Source organism: Grampus griseus, assembly GCF_964374135.1.
Source record: "Grampus griseus genome assembly, chromosome: 17".
Classification (NCBI taxonomy): Eukaryota; Metazoa; Chordata; class Mammalia; order Artiodactyla; family Delphinidae; genus Grampus; species Grampus griseus.
The window spans coordinates 6,775,476-6,799,623 of record NC_139011.1 but is presented as its reverse complement, the minus strand read 5'-3'; positions in this window follow the sequence as shown (position 1 = coordinate 6,799,623).

Here is a 24,148-nt window from a genome sequence, read left to right as displayed (position 1 = left end):
GCCCTTCTTCCCATTCACATGATTCTGCTTTGCTTTTAGCAAGGGAGCATCTCCTCCTCAAACAGGCATTGTCATGATTTCCCCTTATTCTTGACATCTTCAAAGTTGTTTGGCAACCTGCTTGGATTTTGTCTCACTTAATAAGCAATGACATGTGCCTCAACACGCCTTCTTTCTGTTTTGATGTGTGTCCTCTCTGGGGAACTTTGCTTTGTGGCAGTTGTAAGAGAACCGATTTGAAAGAAGAGATACTTGACATTACCACAGAAGCTTCCTGAAGGCTGGCGAATCTGGGCATTGACAATCATCTGCTCACTTTGACTCAGATGACTTTATTTATTATTTATTTATTTATTTGTTTGTCTTCAAAACTCCAAAGTAATGGGCTAGGATAGGCACCTTCTAGTACCAGAGGATTTACAAACATAATTTCAGGCATAGCTCACAATAATAACCTTGTCATGTTGGTATAATTATAGTAACCTCACTTTATAGTAACCAAAGGCTTGAAAGGTTGAAGATCTTATCTATCCTTCTAGTCATAACCTCTGATTAAAGCATCCGCAACTGAAGGAAGGAAATGAGTGCTGCAGTTCTGGTATGAGTACCATGAGGCAATAAATATAATTCTTATTATTTTCATTTTTAGTTTTAATGATGCCTGCTTCTTGTTTCCCTTTTTGTACTAGTTGCAGTAAAAAGCTCTGCTGAACTAATAAGAAGGACAGTAATCATGTGGTTTAAAGCACAGAGAAGTTCACTTGTCTCTCATGTCAACAGTCTGAGGAAAGCATTCTATTCAATGGTGCTCTTGCTCCACAGTCATTCAGGGATCCAGGTTCCTTCCACCTTGTGGTCCCTTCACCTCCTACAGCATATAGTCCTCAACGGTCCAGGCAAATCTAGGCCACTGTCAGCTTCCAGCTCCAGCCAGTGCAGAAGAAGAGCAGGTAGGTAGAGGAGGCATCCATCCCTCCAAGGCACCAGCTTGGAGATGGCATATATCACTTCTACCATAGTTGAGCTGGCCATGTCTTTAGTACTCTTACTAGTACTAAAGAAAAGAGAATTGATTTAAGGGAATAAAAGGGAATAAAAAACAAAAATATCACTATCCTCAAATTTGTATATTCCAGCAATATCTGAGTGCCCACTCATTTCTTCAGAGTGGGTTATCTTTAGAGTTTATTTTCCTTATGGGTTTTGCTTAGCCCTGGACTGAGGTCACAGTAACTCTGTAATGATTCGTTGCAAACGTGACTAGATGAATATAATTTAGAATTCTCCAGTGCCTACAGTTGCTAGGGTCTGTAGTTTTCTTCTCTTAGTTCACATTCCCAGTTTAACACAAAAGGGACCGAGACCCAGGGGGGCTGTGTAACTTAGATGAGGTGGGGCAGCTAATCAGTGCACAGGGAGGTCCGCCTGAAGCTGAAGTGCAATGGGTCTCCCTGCCCACCAGCAAGACTAAACAGAGGAGAATTAGTAAGCGGGGCTACCTCTCACCTCTTTCTGATGGTAGACCAAGCCCCATGCTCTGCGGAGAAACACTGGGGAAGGGGTGAGCATGCAGTCCTGGCTGTTTCTGAATCTATAGAGTCAGGGATCTCATTTCTGCCTCTTAGGGTCACAGTCATTCACCATTTTTGATGGATTTCTGCAAAGAGGGGGCAGAAGTGTATTGAAATGAAAAATATATATATTTTCACTGCTCAGACCTCCCATTGCAGAGAAAAGAGGGATCTTGGTAAGAGAGAAGAGAGCAAAGCGTTGGGTGTCAGCAGTCTGGGGTTCAAAGCCAGACATGCAACCTTTGGTAAGAAAATGAATGTTACCAAGCCTTTGCTTCTCATCTTGCAAACAAGCATTACAGCTACCTTTTGGGTGTGTTGGGAAATTAGATTATAGACATAAAATCCCTGGCAAAGAGTCTGGCTCATAGGAAGCTATAAATTACAGCTGTTACGACTGTTACTACTTTACCTTTCTGCCTTTTCCCGAACTTCTTCAATGAATATGAATTAGCCTATTCAGTGAATATGTTTGGTGCTATAAAAGGTATATATACACCATGGGGCTTCCCTGGTGGCGCAGTGGTTGGGAGTCTGCCTGCCGATGCAGGGGACGCCGGTTCGTGCCCTGGTCTGGGAAGATCCCACATGCCGCGGAGCGGCTGGGCCTGTGACCCATGGCCGCTGAGCCTGCGTGTCTGGAGCCTGTGCTCCGCAATGGGAGAGGCCCGTGTACTGCAAAAAAAAAAAGTATGTATACACCAGAATAAAACAAAACCATGCTAGGCTAACTGCATACTCTAGCTCCTATAGGGGGCGGTGCTCTTAGAGTTGCATTACTGAAGGGAGTCTGAACTTGGCTTTCCCTCCCTCCCTTCCTTCCTTCCTTCCTTCCTTCCTTCCTTCCTTCCTTCCTTCCTTCCTTCCTTCCTCCATCCACCTACCCTTCCCTTCCTTCTTTCCTTCCTTTCCTTTTCCTTCTTTTCTTCCTAACTTATACTCACCTACTTCAAAAAATTGAGGCAGTTTGCATCATAAAATCAAGCATGCGCTGACATGGTTTACACAGAATAGACTAGAAATATTTTAAGAGATGAAAAAGAACAGAACTAAGAACATAGGTTGAGATTCATTCACTCATCAAAACTTTCAACATTCATAGTTTTATCAAATATAGAAGAAACAGGGGAGTGGAGGAGTCAGACAGTCTCTATCTCCCAAGAAGCTATTGTCTAAAGGAGAGACAGAAAGTCATTAAAAAACACTTATTGCCATTTTTAATATACACAGAGTCCAACACTTGGGATTACAACTGAGTTCTAAATGTAGCTGTGTTTCCTGGTAGCCAAGGCAAAAATGTGCCTAGAACACAGTGAGTTCAGTCTTTCCTTTTATCTGATAAAAGGGCACGTGCAAATCCTTCCGGCAAGAAGGCTAACCTGGATTCACACTATGAGTCACTGACTCACCAGGACTCTTGGTTACTGTGCTCATGCCATTCATAAAAACCTTTAATTCAAAAGTGGTAGTTACAGCCTGTTCTGTCATCATGGGTGATGTTATGCAAACAGTGTGTGCATGGCGGGGTGTGAGGGTCACCGCATTTAACAAAAATAAGAGCAATAATGATTTCATTCTAAGCAGTCTAATTTTGCCTTTGGAGTATCTTGGTCCTCCCTCTCCGGGCTCTCTGTGTCCCTAAGTTGGTTCCCATCTCTCTCTAAGCTCCCTTTTCTCTTGGGATGCCTGATTTTCCAATTTTCCAGAGCTGCCCCTTTGCTGCCCTTGTGGGCTGCTCATCTCTTAACTATCCTGATGTTACAGCCTCAGTAATGACTCTTGGGTCCACCTAGGTAACCTGTCCTCTGTTGCCATTCTCTAGAGTTGATTCTGTTGGGGCTACTTTGAGAACGGAGCCGGCTCGTGAAGAGACCTGATGCGTGAGCACACGTGGGCAGGCAGGCCTCCTTCGGCCGCACCCTGTGGGTTTCTTTTCACGATCACCCACTCTTCTTAGACACCAGCTGGCCTCTGACCACCATACCAAGTCAGAACTATTCCTGACATGTGCAGAAGGCTTTGCAATTTGCAGAGCGCTTTCGCACATCTCATACGTGCTAACTTGGTGGGGTTATGCGTATTTTTAAATACTGCTTTTTCCCAGTTAACTTTACACAGTAAGTATGTTTTTCTTGAAAACTTCATTTTTAAAGGTTTCCATTGTATACAGGCAGCCAAAAGTTCTCTATTGTTGGACAATTAGGGTGTTTCCAGTTTTTAATTAGAAAGCTACATTGAGAATCTTTGTGCAGAAATCTGGGCTCCGCATCTCAGATTATTTCCCAAAGTTGGATCCTTATCAAGGGGATTTCTGAGTCAAAGATCATAAAGCATTTTAAGATTCTTGAGAAGTATTGCATCTTTGCCTCATTGGTTGTATTTTCACGTGGATTCCCTTGCAGATATTTTAACAATACCAGGAAGTCTTCTTCTAACTGGATGGTGTGAAAGGATTCATTCAGAAAGACACAGTTCAACTAACGTAGAGTCAAACACACACACATACACGCACACTCAATGCTAACAGTAATTCTTTCTTTTTGAGGAACTGGTAAAATTCCTAGTCAGGCGTGACCAAGGAAAGTACCTGATCCTGCCAGAAGCCTCTTCTTCAGCTGTCTGCCTCTGTATTGAATATTAATTCTCTTTCTGTTTAGTTTGTCTCACGTACCAGGGCAGTCTGTGTTTTGATGGTTCCACCCTGGGTCAAGGATTTTACACTTTTTGCATAGGACTGTTTCTCTCTGTCTACATAGAGTACAGACTCTCCCGCCACTGTCCGTCGCCACATCCATTCCTAACTTGCTATTGTACCCGTGTGTGTGATGATGGAACATGAGAAGGCCTGTCGCCTTTGGGGAGGGCTCTGCAAAATGTCTGGTCCTGTTGTTTGTCTCTGTGAGTAATTACTTTCGTGGATCCCACGACTCTGTGTGTCCTGTGACACTTTCCATTGATCCAAGTAGCCCACAGCTATGTCCTAAGCACCTATGTCCCATGAATCTCCACTCCTCCTAAATACGTCATCTAATACGGTCACCTAGTGGCTTGTTGTTAACCTGTTTGCACACTCATAGGGCTTTGCTGGTGTATGAACAGGGTTTTAATTTTAATTATTTGTCAAGCTTTGCTGTACGGGTAACTTCTGTATTTTCACAGTGATGTTGTATCTTACTCATTTTTGTGATACTGAGATATGGTTGGTTTTTCTGTTCACTTTCTGGCATTTATTAGTGTCATCTTTTTTTTTTTTTCGATACACGGGCCTCTCACTGCTGTGGCCTCTCCCGTTGCGGAGCACAGGCTCCGGACGCGCAGGCTCAGCGACCATGGCTCACGGGCCCAGCCGCTCCGCGGCATGTGGGATCTTCCCGGCCCGGGGCACGAACTCGTGTCCCCTGCATCTGCATCGGCAGGCGGACTCTCAACCACTGCGCCACCAGGGAAGCCCTATTAGTGTCATCTTTTGACCAACTGCAAGCATTGGTGCTACATGAATGCGCCCTGGACTGCAAAGTCAGGGGCAGCACCGCGAGGGGAGCAGCAAGGCGGAGTCACTTCAAGCGATAAAGATGTCAGCACCAGCACCTCTTGCTTCAAAGAGGGGAAAAAAAACACAGCATGTTAGAAACTGAGGGGAGAATTTATCTCATATGTTTGGAATCTTTAACAAGCCAATTTGCTCCCCGAAGACAGGTCTGCAAGAAGGAAAGTCAGTCTGAGCAGAGGAAGCCAATTGCAAGGAGTTACAGCTCTTGGCTCAAGAGAAATGGTTGGGGAAGAAACCTCTGGCGGAAACCAGTAAACACGAGCTTTGCAAACACCAGGCTCCAGCTGGAGCCTCCAGAGACAAGTCAGGGACAGGCCCCCCCGCCCTCCCCGCCCCGAGCCGCCAAATGAATGTGGCCACTCGCAGCTGAGGGGAAAGGGTTAATTCAGCTGAGACTTTGCTGGCTTCTGTGGGGAAGCTGAAGGGAAAACCACGCAGAGGGACTCATGAGCCTTCATGAAATTTTAATTTGATTTCATGAAAAGGTAAAGACTTGTATCTGGTCTTGCTATATTTATTAAAGCAAGGATGAGTTCTTAGGACCAGGATGGAGCTGGGTAAAACCATGACCCCAGAAATAGAGCTCTGTGTGTGTGTGTGTGTGTGTGTGTACGTGCATGTGAAAGAGAGACAGAGAGACAGCACTAAATGGAAGGTCCGAGGGTCAAACCCAGGCTCTGTTGGGGGAGGAGGGACTTCTGACTCAGGCCTCATATTCATAAAAATCCTCACATGCAGCCTTTTCTCCAAATGGCACCTAACCTTCACTGGGATTTCTCAACAGGACTGACTAAAGTCAATTTCCTCAAAGTTTAAAACTCATTGGGGACTTCCCTGGTGGCGCAGTGGTTAAAAATCCGCCTGCCAATGCAGGGGACACGGGTTTGGGCCCTGGTCCGGGAAGATCCCACATGCCAGGGAGCAACTAAGCCCGTGAGCCACAACTACCGAGCCTGCGTTCTAGAGCCTGTGAGCCACAACTACTGAAGCCCACGCGCCTAGAGCCCGTGCTCCGCAAAAAGAGAAGCCACTGCAATGAGAAGCCCGCGCACCACAGTGAAGAGTACCCCCACTCGCTGCAAGTAGAGAAAGCCCGCGCGCAGCAACAAAGACCCAACACAGCCAAAAATAAATAAAATAAAATAAATTAATTTAAAAAAACACCTCATTTGGGGCCCGAAGTGTACTCCACATTCGTGTTTTAAAATAAACTGTATAATTATTCTATGCAAATCATAATTATACTGCTTTGTAATTTTCTATGCTAAAAGCGTTAATTTATTCAAAGTCAACATTTAAAACAGGCCACAATTTTTGTAAGCCTGTTTTGGCAGTTTTCCATCTTTTTTGATGTAATGAGAAACTCTTAAATGGGAAGCGGCTGGGGCTGCTAAGTGACCCCCATTTGAACCAGAACCCAAATAACAACCACAACAATAATAAAAGTAACTGCTAATAATAATAATAATAGTGATATTTACCAGTTAGTGAGTCCTGTGAACCAGATACTCATCAGCTCCGTTCCAGGTGCTCCAACACATCATCCCCATATACAAATCCCACTCTTTGACGCCCACCCCATACTGAACAGGAGTGGGGGGAAGTGGACTACTTTCTAGTATGTACAGGCATCTTTTAACTGCTAGATGTGTTTTAAACTTATTAAGAGTCAGCTATGTTTGTTCTCAAACCAGTTTATGTTAGTTTTCCTGGTTATCAAATATTTAATTAGCCACTAGGTAATATGATGAAATATGATGTCAAGAAACAAGTTACTATTGCTTCAAACACCAAGTTGAATGCATTGGAAAGAATTTATTGAGTGCTTACTTTGAACTGGGCTCTCTGCTGAGCAGGATTTACATGCATCATCTTCTTTTTCCATTGTAATAGCCACCCCCCAAATTAGATATTATCTTTACTCTAGTGATAGCCAAAATGAAGCTCAGAGATCTTAAGCAACTTGCCCAAGGTTACACAACTAGTAAGTAATGGAACCAAAATATGAATCCAGGCTGTCAAACTCCAAAGCCCACTGCAGTGAACAGCCAGTGCCCATCCGTGCCTGACGTTGCATTAGGCAGGAGGAATCGGGCTGAAAAAGACACAAGTCATGCTCTTGAGTAGCTCAGAGTCGTAGGGGACAGGAAGACAAGTAAACAGACCACGACAAAGAAGTACACCTGCATGCTATGAGGGAAGGACCTGGAACTCCATGGGACTCAATGGGCATGCCAGTATGGCATGTCTGACCCAAGCTGGGGGCGAATGAACTGGAGAAATCTTCTGGAAGGGGAAACTCTGGACTGAGTCTTACAGCTTGAGCAGGCAGTTACCAGGCCTGTGTGCTACATTCTGCCCCATCACAGCATCCCGTTTTATTAGAACCTTTTCCTGGTGAAATTCTGTCCTTGCAACACAGCCCGGCCAGGTGCTTTGGGTGTCTAATGGAATGATGAAGGGGCAGGTGGGAGCAGAGGCTGGGGCTGCCCCCTCCACGCCTGTGGTCTGGATGACACTGCTGCCCCAAGGCCTCCCCAGATGCCGTTGTACTTTTCTGTAAGGTAAATGGGACTCTGTTAAAACAGCTGGAAATTGCTGACCTTGTCTCATTGGTCACTGTGAAGACAGTGAGCCAAGATGGGTAGCAGGGGCTGGGTAGAGGTTCTGGGGACTCTTGCAGCCTCATGTGAAGCGAGACGTGCTAAACCTGCCCTATTTAACGGCAGGCCTGGGAGTGCAGTTGAAAGCATGGGAGCCGTACTTCCCTTGACTCTCGCTTGCCCTATGACACTGCCTCTGGGCCTTGCTATGTGGTAGCTCCATCCTCACTGTGGACAGGGGCCAAGGGACCAGCAAAGATTCTCAGACAGCCCCTTATCTGCCAAGCCTGCAGATTTCTTTTCCCTTTTTTAACTGTTTTAAAGAAATTGGCTTTTCTTCTTGTGGGGTCCCTGAGGTTTTGGGGAGGCCATGAAAAGCTTCAGAAACTGTTCAAAATGCGGCACTGATGAGAAGACAGGAGCAAGGGACAGCATCTAATGGAAACTGAAGTTATAGTAACAGCTTGGGGGCCCCCAGACCTCAATCCCCTTATTGTCAACTGCCTTTTTAAAGAAGAAATCTTGATGACTGGTCAAGATAGCTAATTAGAGGTTATCCCATTACACAGCATTCCTGGATTAAAAGCTTTCTGAGGTCTCTGAGATTGTGGCAGGTACAGATGTCAATTTGATCCTTTGACTATGTTTGAGCTCAGTACCAGTTCTACTGGGAGTTGCCCAGAATGCTTCTCCCATTTCTCTGGGGTCTGGCAACAGCTGAGATATGGACCCAACAGTGAAGATGTTTTCTTCTCTGCCTACTGACACCTGATCAAAGTCTTAGCCCATCAATTACAAAAAAAAAGGTAAAATAAAAGCTGCAGAATCAACACTTTAAAATTTCCTTCTTAACTTTTCAGGATGTCTAATTAATGATGTGAGTGGGCAATTTGCTGCAGCCCTCGCTGATTAATTTATCAAAAGCTGAAGCCTTTCTTGTTTGCCTCTCAGTCCAATTAGTTAAGTGTTGCATGTGACAAACAAAGCAGTATCTCTGGGAAAGCACTGGCCTCTCCTTATCAAGGTTCTCTTCCCACCCAACCCAGTCCCCTCCCTATTCTCCTGGGTGAATTGCCCAAGGCTGGTTACTAACAATCTTGCTCATCCCGCCTTCTCGGGTTGAGTGGTCCAAGGCAGGCTGTGGCTCAGGACAAAGCCACACGCTTGGTAGCTGTCCCGGAAGGGCCACTGCCACTGCTCTCCTGCCAGCACTCCCCAGCTCACCACTTATGAGGCTCAATTTAGCTCTTCACAACAGATCGACGTGTGTTGTTCTCTAATTAATAACAAGCGAGAGCTCACGTGTGCCTGGCGTGTCATCATCTGTGAAGTGGCTTTCACACCTGTTGTGATGAAGCGTCTAAGACAGTAATTATTATAATCTCCAGTTAGCAGAGGAGAAAGCTGCCGCTTAGATAGGCAGATGTAACCTGTGCAGGTTCACTGCATCATTTATCTAACTGCTACAATTGTGATGCATACCGTCTACCCTAAGACTCAGCATACAACAAGGAGCGTTTATTGAGCTCACCGATCTGTGCATTAGTTGGGAGTCAGCTGATTTAGACTGGGTTTGGCTGGTGCGGTTTGGTTCTGTGGCCTGAGGCCCTCATACTTCTTCTGGGACAGAGGGCAGTCCTGGGTGTGCTGTTCTCATGATGATGGTAGAGACTGAAGAGCCTAGACTTGGGGCTGGCACACAGTTACGTGAGTCTCATTCTGTTGGTCAAAAGGAGTCATATGGCTTAACCAACGCCAAGGGCTGGGAAAATATACTCTATTCCCTGTAGTGAGAAGTACTGCCAAGTCACATGGCAAGAGGCATATTTACATCAAGGAGGGGTGAAGAATTGTAGTGTTGGGGCCCATGGCAGACTGACCCCAAATATGCCACAACGGCATAAAGATTATTATTATTTGTGTGTGTGTGTGTGGTACACGGGCCTCTCACTGTTGTGGCCTCTCCCGTTGCGGAGCACAGGCTCTGGACGCGCAGGCTCAGCGGCCATGGCTCACGGGCCCAGCCGCCCCGCGGCCTGTGGGATCTTCCTGGACCGGGGCACGAACCCGCGTCCCCTGCATCGGCAGGCGGACTCTCAACCACTGCGCCACCAGGGAAGCCCATAAAGATTATTTTGATTAAAGTTATTGATGCTTACAAAACGGCCAGTGCAAGTGCAAGACAGATACCCTGACCCTCTTCTCCTGTCTCCTTGAAAGCAGGAAATAAACCCTTCATGTGAAAGGTACACACCCTGCATCTGGAGGTTGAAGGACACCCTTATTACCAGAAATAGGAAATTTGGCCCCAGAAGCCTGTATAAAAACATCTTGTTACTTCTTAATTTCCTACCCCAAGACCAAACTGTTCAGATTCTTCACTAATTAAGCAATCAAAACGTTTGTTTCTTTGTCCTGTTAATCCCTCACAAATCTATTGTTTCTTTATCTAAAAACTATAAAAGCTACCTGCTTTGACCACTTCTTAGGTCCTATTTCTGTGAGACCTCCAAGTGCATGAATTAAAATTTGTTTCTTTTTCTCCTGTTAATCTGTCTTGTGTCAATTAGTCCAGCCAGAAGAACTCAAGAGGGACAGAGGAGGAAATTTTCTCTTCACCTACAGTGCCCAGCAGTGCAATCTACTATAGAACCAAAACCCTCCAAATCCTCACCTCTTTCATGGTGCAGATATTTTGGGGGCACCTATAGTGTGTAAGACACTTTTTAAAAAATGGGGACTGGGCTTCCCTGGTGGTGCAGTGGTTGAGAGTCCGCCTGCCGATGCAGGGGACGCGGGTTTGTGCCCCGGTCCGGGAAGATCCCACGTGCCGCAGAGCGGCTGGGCCCGTGAGCCATGGCCGCTGAGCCTGCGCATCTGGAGCCTGTGCTCCGCAACGGGAGAGGCCACAACAGTGAGAGGCCCGTGTACCACAGAAGAAAAAAAAAAAAAATGGGGACTGAGTGAGAAAGACAAAATCTCTGCTGTTATAGGATTTAATTTCTAGTAAAAAGAAAGAAAAGTAGCTAAACAAGGAAAACAAAAATCAGCTCATGATATAGGCAATGTGGACCAAGAGCTGGAAAACTTCTGTGAAGGACCATAGAGTAACTATTTTAAGTTTTCTGGGCCATCCAGTCTCTGTTACAATTACTCATCTCATAGTTGCAGCGTGAAAGCAAGGACTGAAAAGATGTTGCTGCGTTTCAATAAAAATTTATTTACAAAGAGAGCAGGGGGCAAGATTTGGCCTTTGGGCTGAAGTTTGCCAAAACCACGATGTACAGAATGAAAACAGCTATGGGATGGAGTGATTAGCAGTGGTTATTTGAAATTGGTGGGGTCAGAGTGGCTCTTTGTGGGGCTATGAAGTTCAGACTGAGGCCTAAATAATAATAAGTCAGTCAGGTGAAAGCCATGTGTAAGGAGGGCCAGCACAAAGGCCCCAAGGTGAGAAAGACCTGACGTGTGCAGAACCAACAGAAAGTCAGTGTGGCTGGAGCTAGTGGGAGACAGAGAAAGCAAGTGAAGATGATATCCAGGGTAATAAATTTGGGGTTTATTTTAAGTGTACTGAGAAATGTAAAAGATAAAATTTGCACTCAGTGTGTGTTAAAAATAACAAGACAGATTTTATTTGCGCAATTGCAGTAAGGGAGAGAGACTTTACTATAGGACTGAACTCAACTCTAAATACAGCAGCAATTGCTGGGGATCTATAGCCGAGGAACAGAGTGTGGAGGTCAATGGCTGGAAAACTACTAAGGAGAATTTGATTAGACATCAGAGGTAGGGGGTTCTTGCTAAACAGGCTTAAGAGGATTCTTGCTAAAGGCAGGTAGAGAACTTAGATATCACGGGTGAGGAATGAGAAATTTGATCTATATCAAGGTTTGGGAGAATTCTTGCTACACTGACTCCGAATGAATTCTTTGCACCACCACCAGGCAGGCGCCGCTTGCCCTTATTCTCCCTCCTACTATCGTGAATGGCTCAGCAGTGCCCTGCAACCAAATCTTCTGAGGAAATCTAAGTTCTTACTGAGAAGCAAACAAAACAAGTTCATTCCATCTTGGCCACAATCAGAAAAATCAGATGGAATAAAATCCTTGGGAAAGAAAATTGTCTTTTGCCAAAACTACAGCCCACTCAGGAACTTTAAGTTCCAAGCTTCCAACTCAGCTGAAAGCTTTTCCATTTCTAGTTCTTGTCAGAGTTGGCAAATGGCAATATAGTGAGTGAGGGAAACGTCCCTTATTATTAGACTTTCTGAGCCTTTTTTGCTCTTGCAAAACACTATTTTGAACGACCCTCAAATGATTCAGAACTGAAGAGCCTCCACTGGCTTAGCGATACTGCCAATGCTTCATGCACCATGGATTTTTCCTCCTCTTGACGGAGACATCTTCCCATCTCTCCTGCCTTGGAATAAAATGCAATTTATGGGTTTCAGGGTGTCTTTCTTGTTTCACAGATTATGGCAGTTCTGCGGAATCTCAGGTGCACAGCGGTCACCACTAGGTGGCAAGCCTCAAATTTCCAGCTAGATTTATCACACGCATGGAAAAGCACTCAAGTCTCCAGTGCATCCTGTGAATTCTCTTGTGCCTAATGCTTCTAAGAACAAAATCCATACTCCGTAGCATCACATTAATGAGCCATCAGGATCTGACCCTGACTTTCCGCCAGCTGTGCTTTCTCACCACTTTCCACAGTTAGAGATACACTGCCCTCTGATCCTCCAGACATACTCCTTACCATACCCCATGTGGACCCACTGTTCGATTCCTTGGCTTCTAACTAACTTCCTCTCATTCCTCCCGATCCAGCAAAGGCATTTGTCCTTCTTTTGGTTCTTTGCACAAACCAAACTCATCCTCAACTTTGGGTCATTACACTAGCTGTTCCCACGGCTTGGAATGCTCTTCTCTCGTGTTTGCACTTGGCTGACTCCTTCTTGTCACAAAGATTTTAGCATGAAAGTTTCTCCGAGAGCCCTTTCCTAGGATTGTTGCCAGTCACCGTCCATGTTGTGCACCGCACAATTTCAGGGGGGCACTGTTCCCATGACAGTTCATGTTAATGGTATGTCTTAGGGTTGTACAGGCACGGTCAGCACAGCCATGCTGGATGGCCCTTGTCTTCTCTGACGTGCACCTTCCAACCCAATCCCAGTCATTTTATATTTTTTCACCCCTTTCAACATTTTTTCCGCCATACCTACCATTATCCAAAATAATTTCATTTAATTATTTATTTACTTCTTTACTGTCTACCTGCTCCTATGAGACTGTAAGCTGCATAAAAGCATAGCTTGTGACTTTCTGGTTCATGCTGTAGCCCCAGTGCCTAGAAGAATGCCTGGGAGATCCTAACTGCTCAATAAATACGTCTTAACTCCAACGAGCAAAATGTGAAGAGGCACCAGAAAAGACAGCAACCAGGAAACGAAAAGTCACAATAGACCTGCACAGAAACTCTCTCTCTCTCCTCTTTGTCTTTTGGTTTCCCTATTTGTCAAGTTACTATCTGCAGGTGTCTGCAGATGAGCTTCTCAGCTTTGTAGTCCTCTTGTTAGATGATGATGACTCCTTCCATATTTCCAGGTCCAGCCACAAGTAGGGAAACACTCAGATCTCTCTTGATCCTGATCCCACATTTCAGAATAAAGAATGTGATTATTTCAGTTTGAGCCAAGCGTCCATCCCTGGTCCAGTCAGGTCTGGTCAGGAGAGTGAGGCCATGTGATTAAACATGACTGCCAATGAGAGGTAGTCCTGGGAATTTCCCAGAGAAGAGGAATCTTCATGGTCCAGTTAGACTCCAACAATTTCTGATCCAAGGTGGCAGCAGAGCCTCAGGTTCAGGTAAGAGCCGATGAGTCCAAATGCTCAGTAGAAGAGGTCATGGGATAAGGGTCCAGATTCAGGTAGCTTTTGGTAATCAGCGGTGTGATGCTGTACAGGTGTTTAAATTGATTTTCCTTATCTGAGAAACAAAGGCCCTGGATTCAATTATTCCTATGCTCCTTTCCAACTCTGCCATTTCATGTCTTGCAACCTGCTAATCACCCAGGTTAACCTGCTCTCCCACCGAGTTAACCTTCCCTCACCTCCATCCTCTAATCCTGATCTACCTAGTCCCACTGGCAATAGCAATGTATCAGGGAAAACAACTTTTCACACTGCCAGCCAGAGGCCCGAAAATGCTGAGAAGTGTCAGAATTAGGGATACAAAATCATGCTAAGATCCACAAAAAAGAGGTGGTTGTACTCTGGGACATGATCAAGACCTCAAAGGAAGACCAATAAAAGGTGTTCAGACCTCTAGACCCAAACAAAGTGAATGTGCTTCAGGGAAAAAAGAAAAAAATTATAAGAAACAGTAAAAGCTGAGAAAATGATCAAGATGCTCAAATGGAGATTATCACAATGTTCCCGGATGGGGATACTTGGCAGAGGGACAGTTGTAATCCATTCTCCCAAGTTATGAAGGTCGAAGCCTCCTTCAGACAATGTGTTCTCAATCCTCCAAACATCCCCAACCATTACCCCATTAGTGCCCTTGTGCATGTGAGTGTGCTCGGAGACGTCTCTCCAGCTGAAAGATCATGACAAACAGGGAGCTCTGTGCAGCCTGAAGATCTGAGGAGGCTCAGGTGCTTAAGTGGTTCTGGCTGCAGTCAGCAACTGCAGAGATGCCTGGAATCAGACGGAGAATTGACAGAGAATGGAGAAGAGGCAAGAAATAGGAGACCTAAAGAAATACTGATGCTTTGATGAAAATAGTGATGCATTTTTTGCTCACGAAGGGCAGGGGCTATATCATGTGTGCTTCATTGTTTATTTATTTTTTTGTCTCTAATAGCAGTTGTTATGATGCCAGGCTCAAGGGATGCATGACTGTATGTTTGTGAGAGGAATGTCTGTGTTGGAAGAGCCGTACTTAATGTGTCCACAGAAGATTCTCAGCTCTGCAGAGCCTTCCTTTGTAACTGTTTTTTTTTGTGGGGGGGCAGGGGGTGCTGATGTTCCTCTTTAGCCAACCTGGGATTCTCTAGGATTCCCTCACATTGAGAAAAATTCTATGTGTGTGTGCTCTTAAAGTCTCACTATCTGGGATAACGCCGACGCAGCTTCTTTTAACAATACTGACCTTGGAAACTGTCTCAGTTCTTCTTGGAAATGGTGTAATAGATGTTGATCATCTTCAGAGTAAAATCCAAACATCTTAGCATGGAAACCCATGGTCATCACACTCTGGCCTTTGGCAAACTCCTCCATCTCAACTCATGGCACTTTTCAGTTTTACACCTTGAAATTCCCTGAACTTGCCATTCTTCTTCTAGCTTCTGAAATTGCACATCCTATTTCCCCCTTTCCAGGGCTGCCCCATCCCCTCCCTCAGCAGCCCTATGGGGCTAATTCCTTTAGGATTCAGCTCATATGCATGTCTCTCTCTGTCCTCTCATTAACTCTTCATTTATACCTCATCACAGTATTCATCATTCTATGCTATGATTCACCGTTTCCTTTTCTTCCAATCTGTATTAGAGGCCACTTGAGGACTGGACTGTTTTATTTATTACTATCCCCTCAGTTCATATGACCATGCCTTATATATTCTAGGTATTCAATAAGTTGTTTCTTGAATGAATAAATGAATGAATGAGGTGATGGGTTAAAAATCAATCTAGGAAGATGGTATAAGAACTTTTTAATGTTAAGGACCCCATACTCTTAATTTCTTCATTGATGGACTCTGCTGAATCACTATGATTGAAGCCACACTCTAGATCTCTGAAATCCATAGCTATTATCAGAGCTTATCTAGGGAAAGAATCAGAATCAACTTGAAAGCACCATGTGAAAGCATCTTAGAGAGGCTACAGGGAAGCCTCATGAGCAAATGGAGATGATTTTGCCATGGCTTCCTTCTTGACCCTGGACTCAGACTACAAGATTGACGATACTGAGAAAGCATTCAAAATAAATGAAAGAAGTAGCCGATCTTGTACCTCCTGTCAGTACTTGCCGTTCATAATATAAAGTCAAAAACTTCACACACTGCAACTCTTGTCCTTTTGGGGAGGGTCCTATCCCAGCCCACACGAAAGTCATTCCTCCTACAGTTTGAAGTCTAAGTCAAGCATTGGCTATCCCAGGTCTCACAGCTAGTTACGGAAGACGTGGAAATGGTGAGTGTGTGGATGAATAGATGGAGGGACAGAAGGATGAAGGATGGAGGGATGCATGTATGGATAGACGGGAGAAAGAGCAAGGTGGGGGGGGGGCAGGAGAGCAGAAGGGGCACTGAGCTAGAAGACAACTGATTGAACTTAGTATTCCATTATATATTGGGGACAAAGGAGGCAGAAAAATTAAATAATAATGAACAGCATTCAGCCTAGGAGACTACAGAGTGGTGATAAAAACTAAGGAGAAGGGCGCTTCGCTGGTGGCACAGTGGTTGAGAGTCCGCCTGCCGATGCAGGGGACACGGGGAGCGGCTGGGCCCTGAGCCATGGCTGCTGAGCCTGTGCGTCCGGAGCCTGTGCTCCGCAACGGGAGAGGCCACAACAGTGAGAGGCCCGCACCGGAAAAAAAAAAAAAAAAAAAACAAACCTAAACACTTCTATGCATAGGAATAGATAAGAAGTGACTTTCTCTTCCCCAGACTGAGGGATTTATTTTGATTGTAGACATAAGAGAAGGTTTCACCGGAGGTGGTTACCTTTCCTTTGCTCCAATAAGACCTTCAAATTTGCTTTCCATGCTATTTTACCCTACACAAAGGGCAAAAGGACTGAATTCAGACTGTATGTGCACATGGGTACATAACCTGAAAATGTCTCAGGTGTTCAGGGAAACAACAGATTCTTGTATTTCACTTATTAAAGCTTTCTGATTACTAGACCATGGTCATATAGGGTTGCAGATATGAGTGTGAAAAGTGGGTAAAATTAACAAGGAAAATGCTTTTACATACAACAATCAGTAGCTACTGTTACGGATATGAACAGTAATATAAATAAAACATTTCAAGAGAACAGCGAACGAAGTTACTAATTTTGACCTTGGAGGAAGCCAGAGAGGAATCTGAAGGACAAGCCTCACTCATTCTGTCATCCTCTTCCTCCATCACTTACATTTGGCAGGACTCCAACTCACTAAGAAGTGTCTTGGAATCTGGGCTGTGAGTGTGAAAATTATAAAGTCATATAGCATTTGTATTCATCAGAATTCACACTCATACCCATGGGGAATAAATTCATCTTTGCCAAACTCCAAAGAGAGTAGCTTAAGGTCGTGTTAGTATTAAGCATAAATTGGTGGCTGAAATAATGCCAAGAGGAAAATTATCTGTAACAAGAGCCATTTGTCAAGTAAGGTGTCCCAGAGTACAGAAAAGCAGGTGGACCCTATGGCCAGTGCTTGCAGGATCTAGCAGGTGGTCTCTTTGTGCAGGCTGTTGGCTCCCACTTCCTGAGTCACCACAACATGTAGGATGGGGACATTTGTGAGTCCTCCCAGAGCATTCCCATTGTCAGCTCATCTGCCAGCAAGCCCAGCAAGCTGCACAAATTTATCTACCAAGGGTGAGGGAAGACATCGTTAGTCCTTCTTCTGCCCTTGTTTTCTGGGGGAAATGGAGATGGAAAAGAGCGACAACAGCCCTTTTTATAGAGACGAAGAGTATTAGCTTATGTTCTGGGACTGACATTAACAGTTATGAGGCAAGATTGTCTGCAACCTAGGAAAATGATGGAAACTTAATTAGTGCTTTGAAATTCAGACTCAAGACACGGGGAAAGGTTTGGAATCAGGAGTAAGGTTTCCATAGACAGAGAAAAGAGAGTGGAGGAGAGTTTTCCTGGGGAAGAAAAACCAAAGGATGCCAAAAGTACAAGACCACCCTTCAGGGTGCTTGGGGAAGGGATGCTGTCAGGAAACACTGCCTGGTTATGGAATTCTGAAGAATTATGGTGCCGGGGATGGACCTTCAGATTTGGAGTCAGAGCAGTACTGGGTACAAGTCCCAGCCAGATCACTCGCTAACAGGATGGCGGAGGTGGGGTGACTTATTTAACCCCTGAGCCTCAATATCTTCATCTGTAAAAGATGTCCCCTTTGTGATGCCTAAATACAACATTAGGTGCATGCTAGGTGCCCACTGACCAATCAGCATAGGGAAGGGAACCCCCCATGGGGAGACTTCCAGCAGAGGCTCGGTTAATTCGGAGCTGAGTTTTAGGGAGATAGCAGTGACAGCCTTGAAGCTCTGGAGAAAGACTGCAGTCTGCAGTTGTCTGCTTCTCTCCTGAAACACCTTCATCCAGGCTGTCCGGTGCCTCTGTGAGCTGACTCACCCCTCACCTCTCTGGAGCCCCTGAGACTGAGTCTTCCAGGAAAAAAGGCAGCCCTTCTGTCTCGAGATTTGGGTTTTTTCCCCCATCAGATGGGCAAGCTCACTGCCTGGGGTCTTTAAACAATGTGCTGTCAGCTGTTAGGCATTTTCCACCGTGCCTTTTTTTCCCCTCTCCCATCTCTGATAGGTAACCTCAGACCTTCTAAGAGTCGGGTCAGGAATTTCACTGTGACAAGCCCCTCTGAGGCCTGTCTGAATGCACACTCGGGAATAATCAGAGGAATTGGTTGGACTAAGAGGTCCCCAAATCTGAGAAAGTCCTAGAGAGCAGGAACTCCCTACATCCCCATGGCCTTCGCCCTGCAGTTGCGGAGAAACGTCCAGAGTGGAGGTCCCCCCAGCAGTCTTGAGATTTGAGACACTCTCCACCTGCACTAACCATGCTGGCCTTTTGTTATATTGGCATCTTGGTTGAACATGTGATAAGTGCCAGGCATGGGCTGGGCTCTGGAGCCTTGGAGGTGGAAGAAGGTGGAAGGTTGTTCCTTCATCTCCAGGTTTAGACTTCTATTAAAGAGACAGTCACACAGACACATGCGAGCACAACATGGCATTTTTCAGTGAATGATAAGACTACTCACCTGGATGCCCAAACCAGAAATCTGGTTATCATCTTTGATGCCTTCCTGGATAGAGGGATGGCCAACTGCCCATGACATACCCCCTGGGAAGGGGCAGTCCATGTGGAAGACACGAGATGCTATCTTCTACCCCCACTTTGTTGATGAGGCTATAAGATTGAGTGTTTTTTTTTTAAATGTTCTCAAGGGATGTTTATTTGCACATGAAAGATCACTCACAGATTACCCTGGTTTTAAAATTTAACATTGAGTTTATTAAATTTTAAAACAAAGTTGGGTTCTTTCTCAAGCTTTTAAGTTCAGTTTATGAGTCTTATTTTGTTTGTAAAAGTCTAGCAAACATTAACAATCACATATAAGGAGACCTTGATTAATACCTAAGCTTGTTTATAAACTTAAAGATTTTCAACTGTGTTTATAATTTTGATACATTCTATTTTCAGTACTTTAATTGTCTGATTAACAAACAAACTTTCCCAAGTACTCAAGACTTATAAATCTAATAGATTCATTAAACTCATAAACATGGTGATTCTTTTTTTTTATTTTTGGCTGCGTTGGATCTTTGTTGCTACGCGCGGGCTTTCTCTAGTTGCGGCGAGTGGTGGCTACTCTTTATTCTGGAGCACGGGCTCTAGAGCGTGTGGGTTTCAGTAGTTGCGGCACGTGGGCTCAGTAGTTGTGGCTCGCGGGCTCTAGAGCGCAGGGTCAGTAGTTGTGGCGAATGGGCTTCGTTGCTCCGCGGCATGTGGGATCTTCCCGGACCAGGGCTCAAACCTGTGTCCCCTGCATTGGCAGGTGGATTCTTAACCACTGAGCTACCAGGGAAGTCCCATGATGATTCTTATGATAATCAGAAATGCTCAAGCATTATACATAAATCTAGTAAAAATTCAACTTAAAACAGCAAGTCTAAATCAATTCCTAAATTAGTCATTTTAATTGTGATCACAAAGTTTAACTGCTATCCCAATAGACCAAACACTCTTAAAGACAAAAATTTCTATATGAATCATACATTGCTTTTAGAATAATACAGACACACCTTATTTTCTTGCACTTTGCAGACACTGCATTTTTTTACAAACTGAAGGTTTGTGTCAACCCTCTGTCAAGCAAGTCTATCGTCACCATTTCTCAATAGTATTGGCTCACTTCACGTCTCTGTGTCACCTCTGGGTAACCCTCACAATATTTCAAACTTTTTCATTATCATTATATTTGTCATGGTGATTTGTGAGCAGTGATCTTTGATGTTACTATTGCAAAAAAATTACGACTTGCTGAAGGCTCAGATGATGGTTAACATTTTTTAGCATAAAATATTTTTAAATTAAGGTATGTACACTTTTTCGATATAATGCTATGGTACACTTAATAGACTACAGTATAGTTTAAACGTAACTTTTGTGTGCACTGGGAAAGCAAAAAATCTGTGTGATGCACTTTATTGTGATATTCACTTTATTTTTGTAGTCAGGAACCAAACCTTCAATATCACTGAGGTCTGCCTGTATTCGGTTAATAAAAACTATACATAATTATTTTATTTTTTTGTAAAAATATATACTAACAATTACATAAGTGTATACACTAACATGTTAACAACTAATAACTCTGGGTGGTGGCATTTTGGCTGAATTTTATTTTCTTATTCAAACCTTTCTTCATTTTTGAATGAATATGTGGCTCTCTCTTTTTTACAATCCAAGGAAAGACATAATTAAAAAAAAAAAAAACCCAGTTTGTTTCTGTTCTGGGATAGAGTCTGTGCTGGGATCCCATCTTATAGGGTGGTCCCTGGATACCTAGCCCCCACTGTGTAGCCTTCCTCATGGGCCATCTGGAGCCTGGACCCATTTAATCACTGCAGCAGGCCTCACGGGACTTGCGTTTCATGAATGCATTTATGCAAAGACACTTCTGACATCAGGCTTTGAAATTTAGTATTATTATTTTTTAACGAAGAGAGGAAGTTTATACCTAAAGCCATCCTCCACAGTCTGAGCCTTTGAGACCATCACGCAAATTTAAGTTTAACTGAATAAAAGCATAGATTAGAAGCTGTTCTCTCCAAGCCTGGTGGACAAGCTCACTATGACTAAGGAACTGATTGCCTGACTAAGTAACTATCTGACAAGCTGAAGGACCCATGAATAAGTGAATAAATACATGGACACAGTGAATTAGTGACTGGCTTTGAAAGTCTGAATAAATTAGTGAATGGATGAGTAAAAATAACTAATTGTTTAATGACTGATTGATTGACAGAAGCAAGGACTAACTGGATGAGTGAATGAATGAGTAGGAGTCAAAGACTTCCTGAGACTGACCGTGGGTGAATGAATTAATTGGTTGAATGGATGATGAGTAAATGATTGACAACACTGACTGACTAAATTGTCCACTGAAGACCGGGTAAATGAATAAGTGAATGAGAGAATGAATGACTGAGAGTGACTGAGAGTGAGCTCGAGGCTTGGCTGACTTACTGACTGTGCTTATCTGAATTAGTTGACTGACTGAATAATGGTGGTCTAAAACAACAAAACGATTGACTACAGTAAATGGGACACTGAATGCATGAATGAACGAATGAGTTTGAAGGAGAGGGCCTCACGGGAACTCTTTTGTCCTTGAAGTTGCCATGCCTCCATCCCAGCACTGCGGCTTCCACCCAGGGGTATATGGCCCCTTCCCTCCACATTCCCAAATACCTTAGATTTATTGATGTAGTTACTCAGGACCTACTGGTTGCCTTCCCAAGCGCTCTCTTTTCATTTCATTTTGTGGATGAAACCTGATACCTGACTTGTGGTCTATTCTTACTCTTAGGATTTGTCAATCAATCTTGATTTTTTGGCTTGCTCCCCAGGGGATCTAAGAACACTGAGTCACACCTGAGTCTTGGGTCTTTGCTTCTGGGCACCTTGGGAAGGATCCAGGTCCTGGGGGTGCAAATCTTTCCCAGGGTTCTTCCCAGCCTCTGGAGGAAGCCATTCAAACTCCAGGTCTTAAGGTCTCTGTCTGTTGGGTGAGAGGTTCTACTGCACCTGGAGCTCTGCTGGGAGGCCCGGAGCTCGTCCATCTCAGTGCAGGGGCCTGATGACCTGATGCATGGCTATTCTCAGGCCACTGGGACGTGGGGAATGGTGTGCACTTGCAAGCTTCCTAGTGCACATTCTGTTGAGAACTTCCAGTGTTTGCCTGCTCATCCTTTTATTGTTGACCCTTGTGAGTTTGCTTTTATTGCTCTGGCTTACCTGAAGCAGACTGACCCTTGAAGGAATTTTCATTGAAATAAAGTCCTCCTCAGATCTGGGAACGAAACCTCCCACCCCTCCTCTCCTGCCTGCTCAGAGCTGCCTCCATGGACAGAGAGATTTTGCTAAAGGAGGCTCTGTGTGTTAGCAAAGGATTCATTAATTGGGAGCTCACTGTTTGCCTCTTGTTCATCAGCTTCGGATCACATAGCGGATCTGTTGTCTATTTACATTTATTAAAGGAACATTTCAGAAGAGTATTTATTCCTAAAGGGAAGCTCAGAGGTTACCCTTGAATTTCAGAGTGAAGATCTGCCAAAATCCATGGCCAAGAGGCTGAAAATAGACATGGTGTTTATTTGTCTGCAGCCTCTTTGGGTGTGTCATTAGCTGTGGGCACGAAATTAGAACATCACCTGTAGTGCCAGGCTGGAATGAAGGTGGGACTGACATGACCACAGAGACAGGGCCTGATGACCATGTGAGAAATCATCTTGCTTGGTTCAAAGCTAATAAACAAAAAGACATTCTAATTAGATGTCAACTTTTACATCAGGATTTGTAGAGTGGGCTTAATGTCTCAAGGATGTTTACATGTGTGAATACTCACATTGACCTGGGAGAAGGGCAGGAAGATTGAAACCAAGTTCGTCATCTGTCTGTCTAGGGTGACTTCCTGATTTCTGACCCTCCAATTTCCATAATCTGTTGGATTCTAATTATACATATATTTATTCACCCTGTACAGGGTCTGGTGCATGATTGGTGTTTGATAAATATTTGTTGATGGAATCAATAAATGGCTAAATGTCAAACTCAATTCATCTTTCAAGGCTTAGTTCAAATTCTATATCATCGTGTAATCATTCCTTGAATTTGCTTACAACATGACACAAAAGGAAAATCAAGAGCCTTGGAGATAGGCCAACTTGGTTTCACTCCCCAGTTCTTTTACTAATTAGTTGTGTGTTTAACTTTTCTCAGCCTGTTTCTTCTTTATCATTATCTCTGTCATCATGATCACCATCATGACAATAATGAATACTCCTGAGTGCTTACCATGTGCCAGTTAAGCACATGCCATGCATCTTCTTTTTAATCTCCACAAAACTCCACTATGTAATTTCTAGTATCTTCCATGTACAGATAAAGAAATCGATGTACATGGAAGATCAGCAGTAGTAGTGGGTACCTCTTTACTATTTGCCAGGCACTGTGCTAAGCATTTTAAAATCCAGTCAACCATCGGATGAGCAACATGTCTTAGTTTGCCTAGAACTGTCCTGGTTTTAGCACTGAAAGACCCATGCTCTGGGAAAACCTTCAGTCCTGGGACCACCAGGACAGCTGATTACTCAATCCTCATAACAAAACAGGAGAAAGGTGATACTCCTCCAACTTACAGGTGAGAAAACTTGCCGAAGTTCACGCTAGTAAACGGCAGAACCACGTATTCTGGTTCTCTGAGCCTCATTTTCTGCACAAACAATTTCCCCGTCATTGGATTGTTGGGATATTAGATACTCTAATATGTAACATGAGTATAGCACTTACTTTTCTACCTCTTATCATTCAAAACTATGACCTTTTCTTCTTTCTCTTTACATCAAGAGCCTTAAAGCATCACATCTGGTGGTCTCCACCTCCTAACCTTCCATTTTCTCTCAACCTGTCCCAGTTTTACTCCTTTCCCCATCACTTGTCTAAGAAAGAACTCTAGTCAAAGGTCATCAGCTATCCACTGGTCTCTTCATAATCCTCATTCTACTTCCCTGGAATGTGAGAGGCAGTCTATCTATGTTTTAAAAACTAAAACAGACGGAAAGAAATTGAATCAGAATGAATCCCAAAGCATCTGACACTTCGGACCTCTCCCTCTTCTTAAAATTCTTTGATGTCTTGGTTCCCATGACTCTCTTAGTTCTTCCACGTGTCTGAATGCTCCTTCTCAGACTTCATGGCCGCTCTTTATCTTTCCTCTTTGTAAATATTGCTGTCTTTCAGAGTCTTTCCATTTGCCCTCACTTTGCAGTCTCTCACGAAGCCATCTCATTCATTTCCCAGACTTAACTGTCATATTTATACTGGTAAAATTCCAACACTTTCTCCTGAGTTTCATACATATATATCCAACCATATTAATAAGGAGAGC